Genomic DNA, 21,345 nt, shown 5'->3' with positions numbered 1-21,345 from the left:
CATAAAAAAATAAAATAAAGGTATTATGTCCATTTACAAATAAACAAATGTTTTTTTAAAAAAAAATCTGTAGCATCTACCTTCATGCACTTGGGAAACTCCCTCTTAGAATCCAAGTGCCCTGATATGAGAAGCTCAAACTATGTGCATCAGTCACGTGAAGGATTACTAAGTACTCTAGTCAATGGCCCTGGCTGAGCCCAAGTCAACAGCCAGTCCAGTGAGTGAGCCATCTTTGGATGTTCCAGTTCATTCAAGTCTGGGACTTCTGAAACTCCAGCCTGAAAGGGGAAAAGGCCCAGCTGAGCATAGAATGAAGTTTGGAGGTATAGTTCAGTGACAGAGTGTGTGCTTAGCATACATAAGGTCCCCAGGACCCCAAAAATTCCAAAACCAAAACCCAGAATTGTAAGAGATAATAGATGTGGGGTGGATACATTTGTTAGCTTACTGCTTTCTGCCCGTGGACACTGCTGAGAAAGCATCTTAAAGTCTCTCTCCCGGCTGCCATCATGTCTGAATCAGAGTTGTAAAGAGCCAAACAGCTGTGGAAGCTATTCATCAGAGCGCGGAGCTTCGAAACAACTGTTGAGAGTCTACGAAGCCATTTTGAGCAATGGGGAACACTCACGGACTCTGTGGTAATGAGAGACCCAAACACAAAGCCCTCCAGGGGCTTTGAGTTTGTCACTTATGCCACTATGGAGGAAGTGGATGAGCCATGAATGCAAGACCACGCAGGTAGAAGGCAGAGTTGTGGAACCAAAGAGAGCTGTCTCAAGAGAAGATTTTCAAAGACCAGTGGCCCACTTAACTGTGGAAAAGATCTTTATTGGTGGCATTAAAGAAGACACTGAAGAACATCATGAGATTATTTTGAACAGTACAAGAAAATTTAAGTTATTGAAATCATGACTGACCGAGGCAGTGAAAAGAAAAGGGGCTTTGCTTTTGTAATTTTTGATGACCATGACTCTGTGGATAAGATTGTCATTCAGAAATACCATACTGTGAATGGCCACAAATGTGAAGTGAGGAAAGCCCTGTCAAAGCTAGAGATGGCTAATGCTTCATCTAGCCAAAGAGGTCGAAGTGGTTCTGGAAACTTTGGTGGTAGTCGTGGAAGTGTTTTTGATGGAAATGACAATTTTGATTGTGGAGAGAGCTTCAGAGGTTATGGTGGCAGCCATGGTGGTGGTGGATATGATGGCAGCAGGGATGGCTACAATGAATTTGGTAATGACGGTGGTTATAGAGGAAGCAGTCCTAGTTACTCTGGAGGAAGCCGAATCTATGGAAGTGGTGGACAGTTACGGAAACCAGGGCATGGCTATGGCAGGAGTGACAGTTACGACAACAGAGGAGGCAGAGGTGGCGGTGGCAGTGGCTTTGGCAGTGGCAGTGGAAGCAATTTGAGAGGTGGTGGAAGCTACAATGATTTTGGCAATTACAATAATCAGTCATCAAATTTTGGACCCATGAAGGGTGAAAACTTTGGAGGCAAAAGCTCTGGACTTTATGGTGGTGGAGGCCAATATTTTGACAAACCACAAACCAAAGTGGCTACGGCAGTTGCAGCAGCAGCAGTAGCTCTGGCAGTGGCAGAAGGTTTTTTTTGTTTTGTTTTGTTTTTTTAGAGAGAGTGAGAGAGGGGAGAGAGAGAGAGAGAATTTTTAATATTTATTTTTTAGTTCTCGGCAGACACAACATCTTTGTTGGTATGTGGTGTTGAGGATCGAACCCGGGTCGCACGCACGCCAGGCGAGCGCTCTACCGCTTGAGCCACATCCCCAGCCCGGCAGAAGGTTTTAATACTGCCAGGAAACAAAGCTTAGCAAGAAAGGAGAGCCAGAGAAGTGACAGGGAAGCTACAGGTTATAACAGATTTGTGAACTCAGCCAAGCACAGTGGTGGCAGGGCCTAACTGCTACAAAGAAGACATGGTTTAGACAATACTCATGTGTATTTGTGACTAATTGTATAACAGGTTATTTTAGTTTCTGTTCTGTGGAAAGTGAAAAGCATTCCAACAAAGGATTTTAATGTGGATTTTTTTTTTTTTTTTGCACCCTTGTAATGGTCTGATCATGATGCTGAATAAATGTTTCTCTTTAAGTAAATAGAAATGGTAGTTTTAAGTCAATAAGTTTTAGGATGATTTTTTATGCAACAACATATAACCAAGTGGATGTGGTGGTACATACCTGTAATCCCAGCAACTGGGGAGGTTGAGGCAGGAGGATTGCAAGTTTGAAGTCAACCTGGGTAATTAGCAAGACTTTGTCACAAAAAAATACAAGGGGCTGGGGGTGTGAGTCAGTGGTAGAGTACTCCTAGATTCAATCCCCAGTACCAAAACAAAACAAAACAAAACAAATCAAAACTATAATTGTTAATAGAAATCTCCAAAATGAAATTAAAAGGCAGCCAACTAAGGTGTAATGAAATTGTACTGCCAGGAAACAAAATAACAGAGGCCAATAAAACTGTGCAACCTCTAAGGTATTCTAGGGTCTTCTACCTTAGTAGTAGAAGGACAAAGACTGGGGAACAGTCCCCTAAAGAGGAATCCTCTCCTATCTCCCTTTCAAGACTAGTTCTAGGACTGGGGCGCTGCATTAGATCACTTGTTTAGCATGCAGGAGACCCTGGATTCAAACCCCAGCAACACACACACACTCCCACACAAGAGTAGCTGTAAGAGACTTTGGACAAGGGAAATCTCCTAGTGGTAATAACCCGAGATAACTTTATTCACTAACCAAGCATTTCCCCATGGGAAGAAACTGTTACTGCATGAGAATGCAGAGATTGTTGTTGTTGTTGTTGTTTGGTGTACAACACAGGAGGAATCGTTTTCAATGACTATCATATGAACAGTACCCTCTGGAGTTGCAAGTATGGTAATCCCGGTCAAGAAAATGGGGTAATGAACGATGTGAGTGAAATTTTCTGGCTTTACTGCCCTCTCTCTAACCAGTATTGTATGGAGTATATCTCATATTAACACATTGTATCTTATTTCCATGCTTAAATGAGAGGTTTATGTTCTGTTTTGTTCTTTTTTTGGGGGAGGGGGTGGAATACCAGGGATTGAACTCAGGAGCACTTGAACACTGAGCCACATCCCCAGCCCTATTTTGTATTTTTTTTAGAGACAGGATCTCACTGAGTTACTTAGCACCTTACTGTTGCTGAGGCTGGCTTTGAACTCATGATCCTCCTTGTCTCAGCCTCCTAAGCTACTGGGATTACAGGCATGCACTACTGCACCCAGCTCTGTTTTGTTCTTTAAGATGGGGTATCACTGTGTTGCCCAGGCTGGCACCAAACTGCTGAGTTCAAGTCATCCGACTGCCTCTGCCTCCCAACTAACTGGAACTACAGGCACACACTACAGCATCTGAATTAAATGAGAGTTTTCATCAAGATCTTTATTAGAATGGGTGAGGAGTGGTCCTTATTTGTTTGCTAGGGCTACCATAACAAAGTACCCCAGACTAGGCAACCTAGAAAGACTGCTGGTTAGTAAGGCCAGCAAATTTCGCCAACCTCATTCATGAACACATTTTCTGGACCAGGCTCACCACACTTGCAACTCCAGAGGATACAATTCATATGACAGTTCTGGAGGCTAGAACTTCAAGATCAAAGTGTTGGTAGGGTTGCTTGCTTCTGCGGCCTTGCACCTTGGTTTCTATATTACCATCTTCTCCCTGTATTTCCCCTCTGTACATGTCTGTGTACAAATTTTCTCCTTGTAGGGATACCAGTCATCAAATTAGGACATACTCTAATGACCTCATTTTAACTTTTTTAAAAAAATATTTATTTATTTATTTATTTTTGTTTTAGTGGACACAATATCTTTATTTATTTTTATGTGGTGCTGAGGATCGAACCCAGTGCCTTGCGCATGCCAGGCCAGCACACTACCACTTGAGCCACATCCCCAGCCCTCATTTTAACTTAATTGACTCTTAAAAAAAATTTTGTAGTTACATATGGGCAGAATGCCTTTATTTTATTTATTTTATGTGGTGCTAAGGATCAAACCCAGTGCCTCACACGTGCTAGGCAAGCACTCTACCACTGAACCCCAGCCCCAGCACACTTAATGGATTCTTTAAGAATCCTATCTCTCAATATAGTCACATTCTAATGTACTGTGTTTTAATATTTCAATATGAATTTTGGGAAGATAAAGAAGAGAGAATTCTAAAGTCCAACCCTATTTCTACTCTATTTCCAACTCTTTCCAACTCTCCCCAGTCAAGTTTCTGTGACTTACAATCATCTTTCCCATTTTGCCTAACATGGTTTAAATTGGTTTTTTGTTTTTATTTTTTCAAGCAAATGAATGCATATTAATACAGTAGAATACATGTTGGCACCAGTGAATCCATGTTATCACCATTCTTTTTAATGTAAGGTGTTCCTTCAACAGCATCTATTGTTGGCGAAAGCCCTACCCAAGTGGGAGGATTTGTCTTCTCTGTTTGTGTTCATCAGAATTCTTCTTTAAGTTTAAATACTTTTGATTTTATTAAATAAAATAAACTATTGAATGTTTTTGCAGTCCTGGGGATTTGAATTCTACATTTTAAACAGTATTATTATTTTATTTTATTTTAATTTTTTTTAAAGAGAGTGAGAGAGAGAGGAGAGAGAGAGAATTTCAATATTTATTTTTCAGTTATCGGCGGACACAACATCTTTGTTTGTATGTGGTGCTGAGGATTGAACCCAGGCCGCGTGCAAACCAGGCGAGCGCGCTACCGCTTGAGCCACATCCCCAGCCCCCACTATTATTATTTTAACACTCAACCAAGTCTCTTCATATTACCAGTATGTCTCAATAATTCCATCTTGAAAAATATGGAATGCTTCATGAATTTGAAGGTTGTTATAGTTTGGCTATGTGGTATCCACCAAAAACTCATGTATGAGACAACGCAAGAACATTCAGAGATGATTAGATTACAAGAGTTGTAATCTAATCAGCAGATTGATGTACTGATATAGATTAATTAGGTGTTATCTATAAGCAGATAGGGTACAGCTGGAGGAAGAAGGTCATTGGGGGCATTTGTCCCTGGTAAGTGAAGTTCTCTCTCTCTCTCTCTCTCTCTCTCTCTGCTTGTTGCTACATCCTGAGCTACTTTCCTCTGCAATGCCCATTGGCCATAATGTTCTGCCTCACCTCAGGCCCAGAGTTATGGAATCAGCTGACCACAGACTGAACTTCTGAAACAGTGAGCCAGAATATACTTTTCCTCCTCTATGTTATTCTTGCCAGGTCTTTTGGTCATAGCAATGAAAAACCAGACTAAATCACAGGTCATCCTTGTGCAGAGGCCATGTTAATCTTTTCTGTATCATTCCTATTTTAGTATAGGTGCTGCTGAATCAAGCACTACCTCAGAATTCTTAATTATAAGAAACTAAAACCGGGGGCTGGGGATGTGGCTCAAGCGGTAGCACGTTCGACTGGCAAGCGTGCAGCCCGGGTTCGATCCTCAGCACCACATACCAACAAAGATGTTGTGTCCACCGAGAACTAAAAAATAAATACTAAAATCTCTCTCTCTCTCTCTCTCTCTCTCTCTCTCTCTCTCTCTCTCTCTCTCCTCTCTGACTCTCTCTTTTAAAAAAAAAAAGAAACTAAAACCAACTTAAGCCAAAAGGAATTTATTAAAAGGATATTAAATAACTAATTGAATAAAGGGAAAAGCAGAATAAGCATATTCTCAGCCACATAATAAGAAAGAGTCAAAACCAAGTTGCAGAGCTGATCTGGAGATAAGGTCATTACTGCCTGGCTGCTGAGTTCTGGACATGTGGCCTGTGTTGGTGGTACCCATAGCATGGGATACTGAACTAATCACTATCCTATAACCACTGCTTTTCCAGAAAATGAGCTTCATGAAACCAACTTTTCCAGGAAATTTTTTGAGGCAAGTGTGCCTGACAGGCAGAGCCTGTTTGCAATGCTCTAGCTGCAAGGAATATGAGTTCCTAGTACTTTCAATTTCCGTAGGGGATAATAGGCCTGTATCTCTGATTCATAACCTGAGTAATTCCCTAAATGCAGGAAAAGGAGTTCCAATGCTGGGGTCCAAAATAAATGTCCAATGTCTACTACACACTTAACCTTCAAGATACTCCTCCTCTTTGCCAGGAATGTCATTTGTTTTGGTGCCAACACACTTCATAGAGTTATCGTGCAAAAAGGCTCACAAGTTTTATCAATCTGTACTTAAAGCTAATTATGAATGAGAGTGGATTTGGGTCAGGCACAAGCTTTTACCAGGAAAACTGTTACCCCTGTCACATCAGAAAACCAGGAAATTAGAAATCCACTGTTCCAACTATGACTTCTGGAATATAAACTACCTCAGCCACATTCTGGAAAACAGGAAGTCATCCTTTAGAGTTTTGGTATACTAAATCCTTAGTAATACCTTATTTTCTCTTTAACTCAGTTCCATATTCAAGTTCCTTAGGTATGTGTCTGATTGGGGAATTTAAAACATCCAGAGATCAATCTGCTTCGAGGAGGTCTAGAAGGTAGTTTTAGTTTTTCAGCTTCTGTACCACAGGGAGGCATCATAACAAGGGGTTGGAATAGATGTTGAGCCATATCTACTCTATCTGCCTAACCCATTCTGCCTTTCTTTAATCTCTGAGTGCTACTTTTTTGAGGGAGTGGGGGTTCTTATCGGGGATGGAACCCAGGAGAACTCTACCACTGAGCTGCATCCCCCACACTTTTTATTTTTTACTTAGAATCAGGGTCTCACTAAGTTTCTTAGGGCCTCCCTAAATTGCAGAGGCTGCTTTGAACCTGCAATCCTCCTGCCTCAAACTCCTGAGCTGCTGGGATTACAGGCATGGGCCAACCCACCTGGCTAAAAAAAAAAATATTTTTAATAGGCTGCTATGGTTTGGATCTTAAATTTCCCCAAAAAGCTCATGTGTTTACGGCTTGGTGCTCCTGGGAGGTGGTAGAAACTAAGAGACGGGGCCTAGTGGGAGGTTTAAGGTCACTGAATACATCCCCTGGAAGAGGCTTGTGAGACTCTGGTGTTTTCCTCTTTCTCTTTTTGATTCCCCGCCATGAGATGGGTAGTTTTGCTCCATCACATGCTCCCACCATGATGTTCCATGAGCTTAAAAGCAATGAGGTCAACAGATTATGGATGGAAACTTCCAAAACTGTGAGCCAGGCTGGGGACGTGGCTCAAGTGGTCAGCATGCTCGCCTGGCATGCATGAGGCACTGAGTTCGATCCTCAGCACCAAATAAAAATCAAATAAAGATATTGTGTCCACCTAAAAGAATAAAATAAAATTGTGAGCCAAAATAAGCCTTCATTATATCTCTTTCTCTCTGATGGTGCTTGGAATTGAACCCAGGGCCACATGCTAGGCAAGTGCTTTACCACTGAGATACTTTTTATCCCTAGCCCTTTTTATTTATTTTATTTTATTTTGAGACAATGTCTCATTAAGTTGACAAAGCTGACCTCAAACTTGATATCCTCTGCCTTAGCCTCCAGAGTCATTGGTATTACAGGTGTGTGTCACCATGCCCAGTTTAAGTCCATTTCTTAAGTAACTAGTTTGTATTAGTTTGTATATCTATCTCTGTGGATATATATGTGTCTGTATAGTTTTTTACAGCTTTGAATTCTTTCCTTTGCAATTTTTCTAAGAACTTGGTTGACCAGAGTATTGGCTCTAAACTTGTATCAGCCCTGTAAGCTTTAAGACTTAAGGTCACAGCCTTAATTAATTCCTTAAATCTTGTTTTTTTGATTCCTCAAAGTAACCAAACATGCATGATCAACTGTGTATTTACTGCTCTTTGGTGATGGTCTCTTTTTATTTATTATTTATTTTAATACCTTTATTTTGTTTATTTAGTTTTTTATGTGGTGCTGGGGATGGAACCCAGTGCGTATTAGGCAAACCCTCTACCACTGAGCTGCATCCCAGCCCTAATAAATATGCTAACAGCTTGTTGACATAATTCATATATTAGGGACAAAGACTAGTCAAATTCTTCATTGTTCCACAGATAATATTCACCCTTTTGCCATATAGGATAATATTCTAGGCTTCCGAAACTAGAAAGTAGATTTTGGGGGGAGGGTCATTATTTAGTCTATCACTCAGGATAATAATGCAACATACCTCATAGGGCTGTGGTAAGTATTGGATTAATACATCTAAAACTTGTACGTAGATAGCCCTCAAAAATGTTGGTCATTATTTTTATTATTCATTTCTATAACATGGCTTTTTTGGTTTTTGGCCATCTCATGTCCAAACATTCTTGTTTTGAGGTAAGTTCTCCTTTTATGGGTCCCAGGAAGATGTAAAAACCCAATTGTATTACAGAAGTTGAAGGATTCCCCTTTCCAGTCCCCTATCATCTAGCTCATGGACAAATAATGCAAGCTTGGCCATTTGATGGTCATACCTGTCATAGGGCATCTATAAAGACTCAATTTAAGACTATTAGGGGGTCAATAGCCAAAGCAATTCTTACCAATAGAAGCCAAGTTGGAGGCATCACAATACCAGACCTTATATTATACTACAGAGATATAGTAACAAAATGGCATGGCATTGGCACCAAAACAGACACATAGACCAATGGTACAGAACAGAAGACACAGAGACAAATCAACATAAATACAGTTATCCGTACTAGACAAAGGCACCAAAAACATACATTGGAGAAAAGATAGCCTTTTCAAAAAATGTTGCTGGGAAAACTGGAAATCTATATGTAGCAAAATGAAATTAAATCCCTATCTCTCCCTATCTTGCTCAAAACTCAACTAAAAATGGATCAAGAACTTAGGCATTAGACTAGAGATGCTGTGCCTAATAAAATAAAAAGCAGGCCCAAATTTACATCATGTTGGCTTAGGAACTGACTTCTTTAACAAGACTCCTAAAGTGCAGGAAGTAAAATCTAGAATCAATAAATGGGATAGAATCAAATTAAAGAGCATCTTCTCAGCAAACAATCAAGAACATGAAGAGGGAGGTGACATCATGGGAGAAAATCTTTGCCACCTGAACCTCAGATAGAGCATCAAGTTCCAGGCTATATTAAGAATTCAAGGGCTGGGGATGTGGCTCAAGTGGTAGCACGCTCGCCTGGCATGCGTGCGGCCCGGGTTCGATCCTCAGCACCACATACAAAGATGTTGTGTCCGCCGAAAACTAAAAAATAAATATTAAAAAAATTCTCTCTCTCTCTCTCTCTCTCTCTCTCTCTCTCTCTCTCTCTCTTTAAAAAAAAAAAAAAAGAATTCAAAAAACTTAACACAGGGAAAACAAATAACCCAATTAATATATGGGCAAAGGAAATGAACAGGCACTTTACAGAAGAAGAAACATGATAAATTGGTCAACAAATATATGAAAAAATGTTCAATATCTCCAGAAGTTAGAGAAATGCATATTAAAACTACACTGAGATTTCATCTCACTCCAGTCAGAATGGCAATAATCAAGAATACAACTAACGGGCTGGGATTGAAGTTCAGTGGTAGAGCACTTGCCTAGCACATGTGAGGCACTGAGTTTGATTCCTCAGAACCACGTAAAGGTAAAGTATCATCTACAACTGAATTTTTTACAAAAAGAATACAAGTAACATTACATCTTGGCGAAAATGCGGGGTGAAAGGTATACTCATACACTACTGGTGGACTGCAAATTGGTGCAACCACTCTGGAAAGCGGTATGGAGATTTCTAAGAAAACTTGGAATGGAACCACCATTTGACCCAGTTATCCCACTCCCTGGTGTATACTCAAAGGACTTAAAATCTGCATACTACAATGATGCAGCCACATCAATGTTTATAATAGCTCAATTAACAATAGCTAAACTATGGAACCAACCTAGGTACCCTTCAACAGATGAATGGCTAAAGAAAATGTGGTATATGCACATAATGAATATTATTCAGCCATAGAGAAGATTGAAATTATGGTATTTGCCAGAAAATGGATGGAACTGGAGAGTATCATGCTAAATGAAATAAGCCAATCCCAAAAAACCAAAGGCCAAATGTTTTCTCTGATATGTGGGTGCTAACTCACAATAAGGGGGTGGGTAGGAAAGAATAGAAGTACTTTGGATTATACAAAGGGGCATGAAGGGAAGTGGGGGGAATGGGAATAGGAAAGATAGTAGAATGGATCAGACATTACTATCCTATGTGCATTTATGATTACATGACCAATGTAATTCTACATAATGTACAACCAAAAGAATGAGAAGTTATACTCCATATGAGTTTAATATGTTAAAATACATTCTACTGTCATGTATAACTAATAAAAACAAATTTTAAAAAGATTATTAGGGGTGTAAAATGGTGTCAGCTACAGTGTCCAATGGTAGTGTTGTGATCATACTTTTGGGGGGTGAAGTTTAACCAAGGCTGTCTAGCTTCTTTTGGCCAGACAAATGAATTTCTATTTATTTTCTAATTCTGCTTGTCCTGTTTGTCATGTCTTTCTATGAGCTACTTAATCTCCTGATAATTCTTTTTTTAATTTAGTTATCCACTTTTTGCCTCTGTTGTTGCAACCAGCAACCCTGGTTGGCATTCTGTTGGAATTCTAGTGGTCTGCTGTATGTGGTAGTTAATTAGCCATGATTGACTTCTGGATGATGTACCCCCAAAGGAGAGATGTTGAAGATTTGATTAGAATAATTTCATGGCTGAAAAAATGTAAGGAAGATAGAGTTCATTAATTATGCCACCAACAGCAAGAAAGGAAAAACTCTGGTTTAGACTTCCCAATTCAAAGCAAATTTTAAAATTCAATACTATTGTAAAAATACAGCAGGAAGTCCTTTTGCCTGTATCCAGGACTATTGAACTCTTGGTTCAAAAATGTACTGATTTCCATCAAATGCTGCAGGGACAAGTGGATATCCACTTGCAAAACAGTGAAGTTGGACCCTCCTACCTCATACATACACAAAAATTTAGTAAAAATGGATCACAGACTTAAATGTAAGAATTTAAATTATAAAACTCCTAGATAGAAATAGCAGGTAACTTCATAAGTTGGGCACAGGACATGTGTCTATAATCACAGCTAGTTGGGAGCCTGAGGCAGGAGAATCACTGAGCCAGGAATTGGGGATCAGCCTAGACCTCACCTCAGGAAAAATAAAAAGGATATCTTCATGTCCTTGGGTTTAAAATGGTTTCATAGATTCATTAAACATATAAGTGAGGGCTAGGATGTAGCTCAGTAGTAAAGCACTTGTCTAGAATGTGCAAGGTCCTGGGTTCAATCCCCAATACTGCCAAAAAAATGTGTGTGTGTGATAGAAAGAAAACAGATAAGTTGGCCTACCTCAAAAGTAAAACATTTGTGTGTAAACTATACATTAAGAAAGCAAAAAGACAACCCACTATATGGTATAAAATATTTGAAAAAATTTAGCTTATAAGAGATTTGTCCAAATATATAAAATTAATTTTAATTATATATATATATATATCTCCTGATTAAAAACTGAGCAAAGGACTGGGGTTATGGCTCAGTGGTAGAGCACTTGCCTCGCATGTGCAAGGTCCTGGGTTTGATTCTCAGCACCACATAAACTTAAATAAATAAATAAATGAAGTTGTTGTGTACAACTACAAAAAATAAATATTAAAAAAAATTGAGCAAAGGTCTTAAATAGGCATATATCCAAAGAAGATCTATTTTTTTTTTTAATGTCATCTGAAGTTAACAACGTTTTTTAAAGAACATGTACGACTTGAGGGTTTTTGAGAGGGGGGGGGGTGGAGAGAGAGAGAGAGAGAGAGAGAGAGAGAGGATTTCAACACTTATTTTTTAGGGCTGGGATGTGGCTCAAGTTTTTTTTATAACTAAAAAATAAATGTTTGTTTTTTTTTTTAAAGAGAGAGAGAATTTTAATATTTTTTTTTCCCCCCGGCGGACACAACATCTTTGTTTGAGCCACATCCCCAGCCCCAAAGAAGATCTATTAATGGCTGATAATTGTATTTAAAAATGCTCAACGTTATTTGGCATTGGTTATTATAGAAATACAAATCAAAATCACAATGAGATCTATCTACCACTTTATACCCATGTGATATGGCTTTTATTGTTGCCTCCAGCAACCCTGATTGGCATTCTGTTGCAATTTTAGGGGTTTGCTGTTGAAGTTAAATAACTATGATTGTCTAGAATTAACCATGATTTAGAAGTCAAACAATCATGGTTAATTGTCACAAACTGCAGACCACAATAATTTCAGTGGTCTGACATTTTTTACTTCTGTGAAATTGTTCTAATCAAGTCCTCTGCGTCTTACCTTCAGTGAGCACATCATCCAGAAGTCAAGCCTGAACTTTGGTGAAGGAAGAAAGGAAAATATATTGAATCCAACCAATGATTAATAGCCAACCAATGGCCAAATAATTCAGTCAATCATGCTTATAAATTGAAGCCCCAATAAATATCCTGGCTTAGTGAAACTCTGCCTGACTGCTGCCATACCACCATCACAGAGAAGAACTATGTGAAGCCCATTCATTGAGTTGGTCAGGATAACTAAAATAAGGGACAGGATCAGCTTGCAGGGAAAATATACACAGGTTCTTGTGGAATTTAACAGATGTCAAAACCTGCTCCATCAACCACAGTGTGAAAGGCTTCAAACTCAAGTGTATTCACCCTATTGGAGTCAGAGTGAGAGGTTCAAAGGCTCTGAATTTTAGGTCCTGTGTGTTGGCCTATGGGATAATCTATGACTGTTAAATAAAGTGTTTGTACTATTGAAAATATTACATAAATAAAGATTAGTGAAAAGCACTGACTGGTGAATACATTGATGTGTCAGGAAGTGGATATGTCCTGATTCCAAAGAGAGAGCACTTTTAGAAACTCTGCATTTGGAACCCTGTGAGACCTCACTCTATGTGTTTCTTCATTTGACTGGTTCTGTCTTGCATCCCTTCTAATAAAACTATAATGGAAGTTGTTGGGAAAGCATATAACGGCAGCAGCACCCCAGAGAAAAACCCTAACATGGCATCTAAGGACCCTCTTTCTCCTCTTTTTTTCTTTCACTGGCGCGAAACGTTCCCGCCAGCGCCAATTCAAATCCTGCTGGTGGGAAACCTTAGCCCCAATAAGAATTAACTTCTTGGGCTCCGGAACTGACATTTGGAAGAGCTTGCCAATAAATGGGCGACCTGTTGACTACCTCAGCCCTGCTACCTCTCCTTAGACCTATATAAACACACAGCCTTTGGTAATAAAGTGGGAACCTCTTTGGTGATCTGTGTCGTGTGGTGTGGCATCTTCCAGTCTTACAGTAGTACATCACTTTTCTACATTCTGTGAATCATATAAGCAAATCCTCAAATCTTGAGGGAATTGAGGGAACCCCCCAATTGGTAACCAGTTGGCCATAAGTGTAGGTAGCCTATGGATACTTGAGTGTGACTGGCATCTGAAGTGAGAGCAGTCTTGTTAGGGATCATGACTGATAATCTGTGGGTTCTCTGATAACTTCAGGTAGTTAGTGCCAGAATTTTATTACTGGTTGGTGTCAAAATATTACCCTATGTCTATATTAGTCAGTTTTGTTTTTTTTTTTTTTTGTCACTGTGTCCAAAATACGTGACAATAACAACTTAAAGGAGAAAAAGTTTATTTGGGTTTATGGTTTCAGAGATTTCTGTCCATAGTCAGCTGGCTTCATTACTCTGGGCCTGAGCTGAGGCAGAACATCATGGTGGAATGGTGTGGCAGAAGAAAGCTGCTCAGTTCACGATAGATGGGAAGGAGAGTAGAGGGCCAGGAGCCAGGGAAAAAATATTTAACCCCCAAGGCATGCCCCCAGATAACCCACTTCCTCCAGTCATACCCCACCTGACTATAGTTACTACCTAGTAATGTACTCAAATTATTAATCTATCACACAGATTAATCTACAGATTAGTTTTCATAGTCTGATCATGTCACCTCCTGCATTGACACATGAGCTTTTGGGGGGAGGGGAATACCTCATATCCAAACCACAACAATGGCAAAAGGTGCAGTTAAGGATCAAGAGCTAGAGGCAGAGGGAAGTTTGACATAGAAGAGGACAAGTCAGTGTGACCAGAAAAAATAGACTGGAGTGATATAGCCACAAGCTAACAAATGCTGCCAGGCACCAAAAGTTAGAGGAGGCAAGGAACAGATTTTGACCTTGAGTTTTCAGATGGTTCATGACCCTGCTAACATTGACTTTGACCCAGTGAGCCTGATTTCAGACATCTGGGCTCCAGAACTATGAAAGAGCACATTTCTATCATTTTAAGGCATCAAGTTGTGATAGGCTGGGAGCCATGGCACATGCCTGTAATCTCAGCAATTTAGAAGGCTGAAGCAGGAGAATGGAAAGTTTGCAGCAAGCCTAGGCAACTTGCTGAGATACTGTTTTGAAATATAAATAGGACTGGGGATGTAATTCAGTGTTAAAGCTCCTCTAGGTTCAATCACCAGTATTAAAAAAAAAAAAAAACACAGTGTAATATGTTACTCCCATGAAGTATGGTAAAAGTGAAGTACAAATGTGCTTAGAGTGCTTACTTCAGCAGCACATATACTAAAGTTGGAATGATACAGAGAATATTAGCATGGCCCCATGCAAGGATGACACACAAATTCATGAAATGTTCCAGATTTAAAGAAAAAAAAATGTGTGTCCAGAGAGGTGAAAAAATTTCCCCAAAATTCTGCAACAAAAGAGGAAGGCACACAGCTAGTCCATCTGGCTCCAGATCCTGCACTCCTAAGGGCTATGCTACTCTGTAACAAATGAACTAAAGATTCTCACTGCTCACTATCTTTCTGTTAATGCCGCATTTACTTCCTCACAACCTCCAAACTTCTGCTCCTTGCAACCCCACTCCTAGCTCTTTCAGACAAAAGGAAGAAAATGTATCCCCAGTTTCCCTCAGGAAAAGGGGTCTTCTTGACACAAAGATTCATAAAGTGGGGGCCACAAAAACATCTCTGGTTGAATGATCAAACTTTGTGGAAATAAATTTGTTTTTTACCACTCAGGATCATCAGTAACAGCTTTAGTGTCTGAATAGAAACTGAAAACTTTATTCCCCACCACCCCCTCCAAGTTGTCATCCATTGCTTCCAGCCCAATTAATTCTTCCTCTTATGGTATATAGATTCCACTCAATAAATTCAAAAGAGTTACGTGATAGTTTTTTTTAAATATTCTTTGCAATATTTAATCTTAGGATGAAAAAATTTAAATGTCAACTTAAAAATATGCAATGGGGTACACAATTTTTCAAAATTGTTTTAGAGGATGTGCAAGCAAAATAGTTGGCCCTTTGCCCAACTTCTTCTTTGGTAGGAATCCCATAACAACAAGAAAAAAGTCTGTGAGCTAAAAAGTAAAGGAAAACTTACTGAAAACAATTTCTACCAATTGGGGAAACATTCAGACTTAATTAATAATACAAGCTGTGCTAAGCACTGGATCTCCATTATCTCAGTTATTCTAACTAATAACCAGTGATGAAGGTTAATTTTATAGGTGAGGAAACTGAGGCTCAGAAAAGTTGTGATATACCTACCAATTAGTCCATAATAGAGCTTGAATTTGAACCCACACCTGCCTGATCCCCACATCTGAGTTTTAGCCTCTTCACTCTGCTCTCTGGCAGACTGCTGGGCCTTCCCTAGCTCCTGTCCCTGAGAATGACAGTGACTGTCCCAGCAAGAGCTGGCAGCAGTGACATCAAGAGCCATGCCAGAAGAGAGGAGGCAAAGGAACAACTTAGGGAGAAATGGCAAGAAGACCCAAGGCACTGTGGTACCTGTTCCAATACTGGACAGCTTCTGACACATGTAACAAAGGAAGACAGAGTGACCTCTGGTGGCCCAAGAGCCACCCCTCTCATACCATGTTGAGAGATAGGAAGGGTGGACTCTGCTGTCCTACCCTATCTTATTGGTTACAACTGTGGGTGATAAGGAAGGGGCAGGAAGGGGACACCTCAAACACTTGCTATCAGATCATTGTTATGCCTTCACTCCATGTTTCTTGAACATTCTTGGCATTTACCTATACCTCTTTTTTCCCTCTTTTTTATCTGTGATACTCTACCAACTTTTTATTTATTTCTCCCAAAAGTAACATAATGCCTGCAAATTATTTCTATCAATTTATCTTACAGTTTTTGTCTTATTTATTTAGCTGCCATGCTGTCTAGCTTTTGACTATTAAAACTTTTTAAATTATGCCTTTTATTATTATATCATACTATCCCATTTATTCTTTTTATTTTAGATTCCTCCTGATATTAACATTTCCTCTCCTGTCTTCCCTTCATTTGCATTTACCAGATATGTCTTGCCCACATCTTTGTTTTGAACTCTATCATTTTTTTAATATATATTTTATATGCATTATACTGAGGATTGAACCCAGGACCACTCTACCACTGAGGCCCACCCCCCAGGGCCCACCCCTGGCTTCTGTTTTTGTTTTTGAGACAGAGTCTAGGTTGCCCAGGCTGGCTGTGAACATTCCATCCTCCTGCCTCAGCCTCTGATTACAGATGTGATTACAGGTATGATTACAGGTGTACGCCACTGCACCCAGCTCTATCACTGTTTAAAATTTGTTTCTTATACACAACACATAGTTTGTTTTTAACTCAATCTGACAGTTTCTTTCAATGGGTAATTCTGTTTAGTTACATTTAGTTGCAATTGATAACATTAAGTTCTAATAATTTATGATTACTATTTATTTTAGTTTGCTGATGTCTCATCCTTTTCATCATTTTTGTCAGTCTGATCAAATTTCCATCTGCTCCCCTTTTTACTTGTTAATTTTTTAGTTCTGCTATACTTTTCCATTTTATGATTTCTTTTCTTTTTCCTATGCTTATTATAGACTATTTTTCTGTAACATATATTTAAAATCTACTATTTGCCCCATAGAGATGCTTTGTCTCCTCACTTCCTCCTTCCCTTCCAGTAAGATCTTTCAGAATAATCTCATTTCCCCATTCTCCTTCAACCTGTTCACGTCCTATATTCACATGAAATCTTTGGATGAGTTTTACCACTCCCACAGGTTTATTTCCAGTCTTCAGGTTTTGCATAGATAATCTGGTACTCTTTCTTTCAGACTACTACTGGAGTTTCTTTTGAAGTTGAAGTATGTCTCTTCCATTTCAGTAATAATTTTAGCCTTCATAATATATATTTCCGGAGAGTCAGTCAACATCCAATGGATATATATTATATACTTCCATAATCTATCAGTATCCAATGGATATCCAATGGATATTGACATACTATCTAGACTATCATACAAAATACATATTATATAATATATATATATAAGCCATCAAAACACAAATATATAAAAGTTATATAGTTACATTAAAATAACAGGTGTAAATATATCAGCTTATATTTTAATATAACTGATTTCCTTTGTAATCATATGTATTTTATTTTACTTGTTTAAAAACATACAGAGAAGAGGGACTGGGGTTGTGGCTCAGTGCAGAGCACTTGCCTAGAATGTGTGAGGCCCTGGGTTTGATCCTCAGCACCATATATGAATAAACAAAAATAAAGTTAAAAATCTATTGGCAATTAAAAAATATTAAAAAGAAAAAACATTCAGAGAAGAGGTTTATCGCATGTTAAGAAAAGGCTAATTTGTGGCTGGGGGTATAGCTCAGGGGTAAAGCACTGGTCCAGCTTTACATGAAGACCTAGGTTCCATACCAACATTACCAAAAAAAAAAAAAAAAACCACAAACAAAACTTAAAAACAAAAACAGGGATAGAAAAGGCTAATTCAAGGCTGGGGATGTCACACAGTGGTAGGATGCTTGTCTAGCATGTTCAAGGCCCTGAATTTGATCCTAGCACATGGACGAAAGGAAGGAAAGAAGGGGAAGGGAAGGGAAAGAAGGAAGGGAAGAAAGGAGGGATTGCTTGATTCAGCTACCCCTCCAACTTCAATTACCTTTTCTTTTTTTTTTTTTTTTTTTTTTTTAGAGAGAGAGAGAGAGAGAGAGGGAATTTTTTAATATTTATTTTTTAGTTATCGGTGGACACAACATCCTTGTTTTGTATGTGGTGCTGAGGATTGAACCCGGGCCGCACGCATGCCAGGCGAGCTCGCTACCGCTTGAGCCACATCCCCAGCCCATAAGTGATGCTTTAAAGCAATTTCTAACTCAGTATGTCCAAAACCTAACTCATCTTCCTTCCCTGCCTGGTCCTTTTCCAGTGAAAACTTTCTCAGAAATAGCTCTGATAAGGCCAGAAGCCTAGGAATTATACTTGCATTCTTCATCTCCCTCACCTCCATATTGAGTTTTTTCCCAAGATCTTGTTGACTTCATCTCCTAAAATTTGTTTATATCAGTCTATTTTTATCAATAGTTTGAAACCTTACCTGTTTGACTGGAATGGGATGGGAGCATAGGTCAGATAGGTATGGACTGATAGGTAGTGAACGAGAGGTACATAAAAGAAAACTGTAAACATAGATGGTTTCTTTGGAACCTCTGGGGAAAGAATACTGGCAGATTTTGGAAGATGGTATCCTTTTCCCTTCATTCCTATCTCCATCTTTTTAGTCTAACCACACCCCTAGGTTGTACAACAGTGAAAAGGTAGAGCCTCAGACCTTTTGCTGAGCTTTCACAAGGTGAACCCCCAAGTGGAGACATTAAAGAACACACGTGTGTGCTGGCAGGTAAGAGATTCCTCATAATATTGTAAAACTAATAATACAAAGCATAATCAAAATGGATACATAATCTCTTTCCTGATCACCTTCATCCATCCCTGAGCTCCTGGACCCATTCTCCATATTGCAGCCAGGAACCCTTATAAATGTAAATGTGTTCATCAACTGCCAGTCTTTCTTGACTTCATTCATGTTCTGTACCACAGCCACTTGAGACTTTTTTCAGTTCCTCAAACACTCTGTGATCTCTTCTATCACAGGCCTTTCTATATGCTATCCCCTCTGCCTGGAATGTCTCTACACTCTCTTGGCTATGTTAACACCTACTGATTCCTCAGCTCTTAGTTCAAATGCCACTTCTTCAGAAAATCCTTATTGCAATCCAAGACAGGTTCAGACTCCCAGTTGTATGCTCTCATGTCATCCTGTCCTTTTCCTTCCTAGTACTTGTCACAGGCTGTAATTATATATTTGCTGTTGTGATTATTTGATTAATATGTCATCTCTAATAGACTAGAAGTCCTAGGAGGGTAGGAAGCAAACCTCTTTTCAAACCAGTGTATCCTCAATCATAATACATAATGATGGTATAATGCCTATCACATAGACATACTCAATTACGTGTGTGTGCTGGGGCGGGATGCATGTATATGACTGATCAAGTGTCTGTATGTGTAAAGCAAAGCAAACCTGGACTGCGGTGACCTCATAAAGAGACATCACACTGAGCAGCCCTCTCAAAGCAGCCCATTTACCTCCCTCAAAGACATCATCTGCAACATATAATAGAATATACCACCTACTTGTTTGGTTTCTGAATCATCTGAATCCATCCTCATTCAGCAATGTGGTCTATCAGCTTTCAGAGATACAGAAAACAATAACTGCCATTTATTCATTTGACCAATAGCTATTCTGTGCCTACCCCTGCTGTATTCAAACACTGGACTCAGATGGGTAAATACAGATGAACAAGGACAAGTTATCATTCTCAAGGAATGTATGGTTTTGAAGCACAGATATATAAACAAACTATAACTTCCTCTTTTAAAACACTAATATTATGAGGCACACTCATAATTTTAAAGGATCACAGAGAAGGGTGACTACCAAAGCACTTAGCAAAAGCTTAGCTAATAGAAATGCTATGTAGAATGACTATCCATTGGACATATATTCAAACATTCTAAGCTCTAACTTCAGGCCTGTTCACACCACAAGAAAGCAATTTACTTGGACCACATTAAACAAGCCCCCTTTAAAAGTAAGGATCACTAGGTTGCTTTTTATGTTCTTGGCTTTTATTGGTCACAAGAAACGTCCATATGGGGGGAGGGGAGAAAGCAATAGCCATGTAAATTTTGCTTTTGCATTTGTTGTTCAAATGTCTTAACTGCTTTAGAATATCAACTCACCATTTCCTAATTACGTTTAGAATTTAGTGATACAGAAACAAGTCAAAACTATGGTCTATCTTCTCTGATGAAACGATTTCTTTCTGATGACAAATTTAGGTTCATTTTTGCCCTGGTATTCAGGAAATGTAGAAATAAATTTCAAATGCAGTTAGTCATGTTTAACTCCAGGATAATTGTGATCTTTTTTCCTCTAGTTCTTATATTCTATTTCTAGTTTTGTAGCCAATTGTAAACTTTCTTTATGTTCTTATGGACAACAGATGGACTAAAATAAACTTAAGGTGAGCTGGAGATGTAGCAGCTCACTGGCAGAGTGTGTGCTTAGCATGAGCAAGACCCTAGGTTTGATCTCTAGAACTAAAAAAAAAAAAAAAAAAAAAAAAGCCTTAACATACTCAGTCACTTTAGAACTATTTTGCAAAAATACATGACTTATGATAGTTAAAAGAATCTGGAGAGGGGCTGGAGTTATGGCTCCTGGTAGAGCGCTTGCCTAGCATGTGTGAGGCACTGGGTTCAAACCTCAGCACCACATAAAAATAAACAAAATGAAGATATTCTGTCCATGTGCAACAACAACAACAACAACAAAACAAAATTAAAAAAAAAAAAAGAATCTGGAGAAACTGGAAGACTCACAGAAAAGGGACCAAAAATAAAAAAAATAAAAAAAAATGTATGCCCACATTCTCCATTTCAAATGTTGGGCAAACAAACTGATCTTGGCATATAGGCTATTAGAAAAGCGAGGTGTTGAAGACAGATCCCAGGAGGCATGGTCATTATCTAATATGTATGTATAGTAGCAGAAAGGTTTTAAGCTTTTTTGGGATCACAAATCCTTCTGATGACCTGCCGAAAGCACTGCTCCCCAAGAAAATACAAGTACAATTCCTAAAAGCAGAACCTTGCTGTCGTCTATTCATTTTCCAGAGCCTTAGAGAATTCAGATAAACCTGAGGAAGAACCTGCCTGAGTTGCCAAGTCAGGGGGGAGAGTGGTAAATCACCTATCAAGCCAATTTCCTAATGCTCTGATACCATAATTAGTTTAAGCCAGTGGGTTGTTTTGTTTGTTTTTAATTGTGTGTGTGTGTGTGTGTGTGTGTGTGTGAT

The 21,345-nt window shown here is 39.0% G+C and overlaps 1 pseudogene across 1 annotated transcript; it reads left to right on the top strand.

Annotated features, from left to right (window-relative positions):
- Positions 1–184: 184 nt before the first annotated feature.
- On the top strand, positions 185–21,206 carry LOC308655564 (heterogeneous nuclear ribonucleoprotein A1-like 2; annotated as a pseudogene). Its single transcript has 3 exons — positions 185–220; positions 546–1,608; positions 21,164–21,206. The product of its transcript is annotated as a heterogeneous nuclear ribonucleoprotein A1-like 2 (transcript).
- The last annotated feature ends 139 nt before the right edge of the window (positions 21,207–21,345 follow it).

Source organism: Spermophilus citellus (genome assembly GCF_964194105.1).
Source record: "Spermophilus citellus genome assembly, chromosome: 9".
Lineage (NCBI taxonomy): Eukaryota > Metazoa > Chordata > Mammalia > Rodentia > Sciuridae > Spermophilus > Spermophilus citellus.
This window is presented reverse-complemented; position numbering and strand designations above follow the sequence as displayed.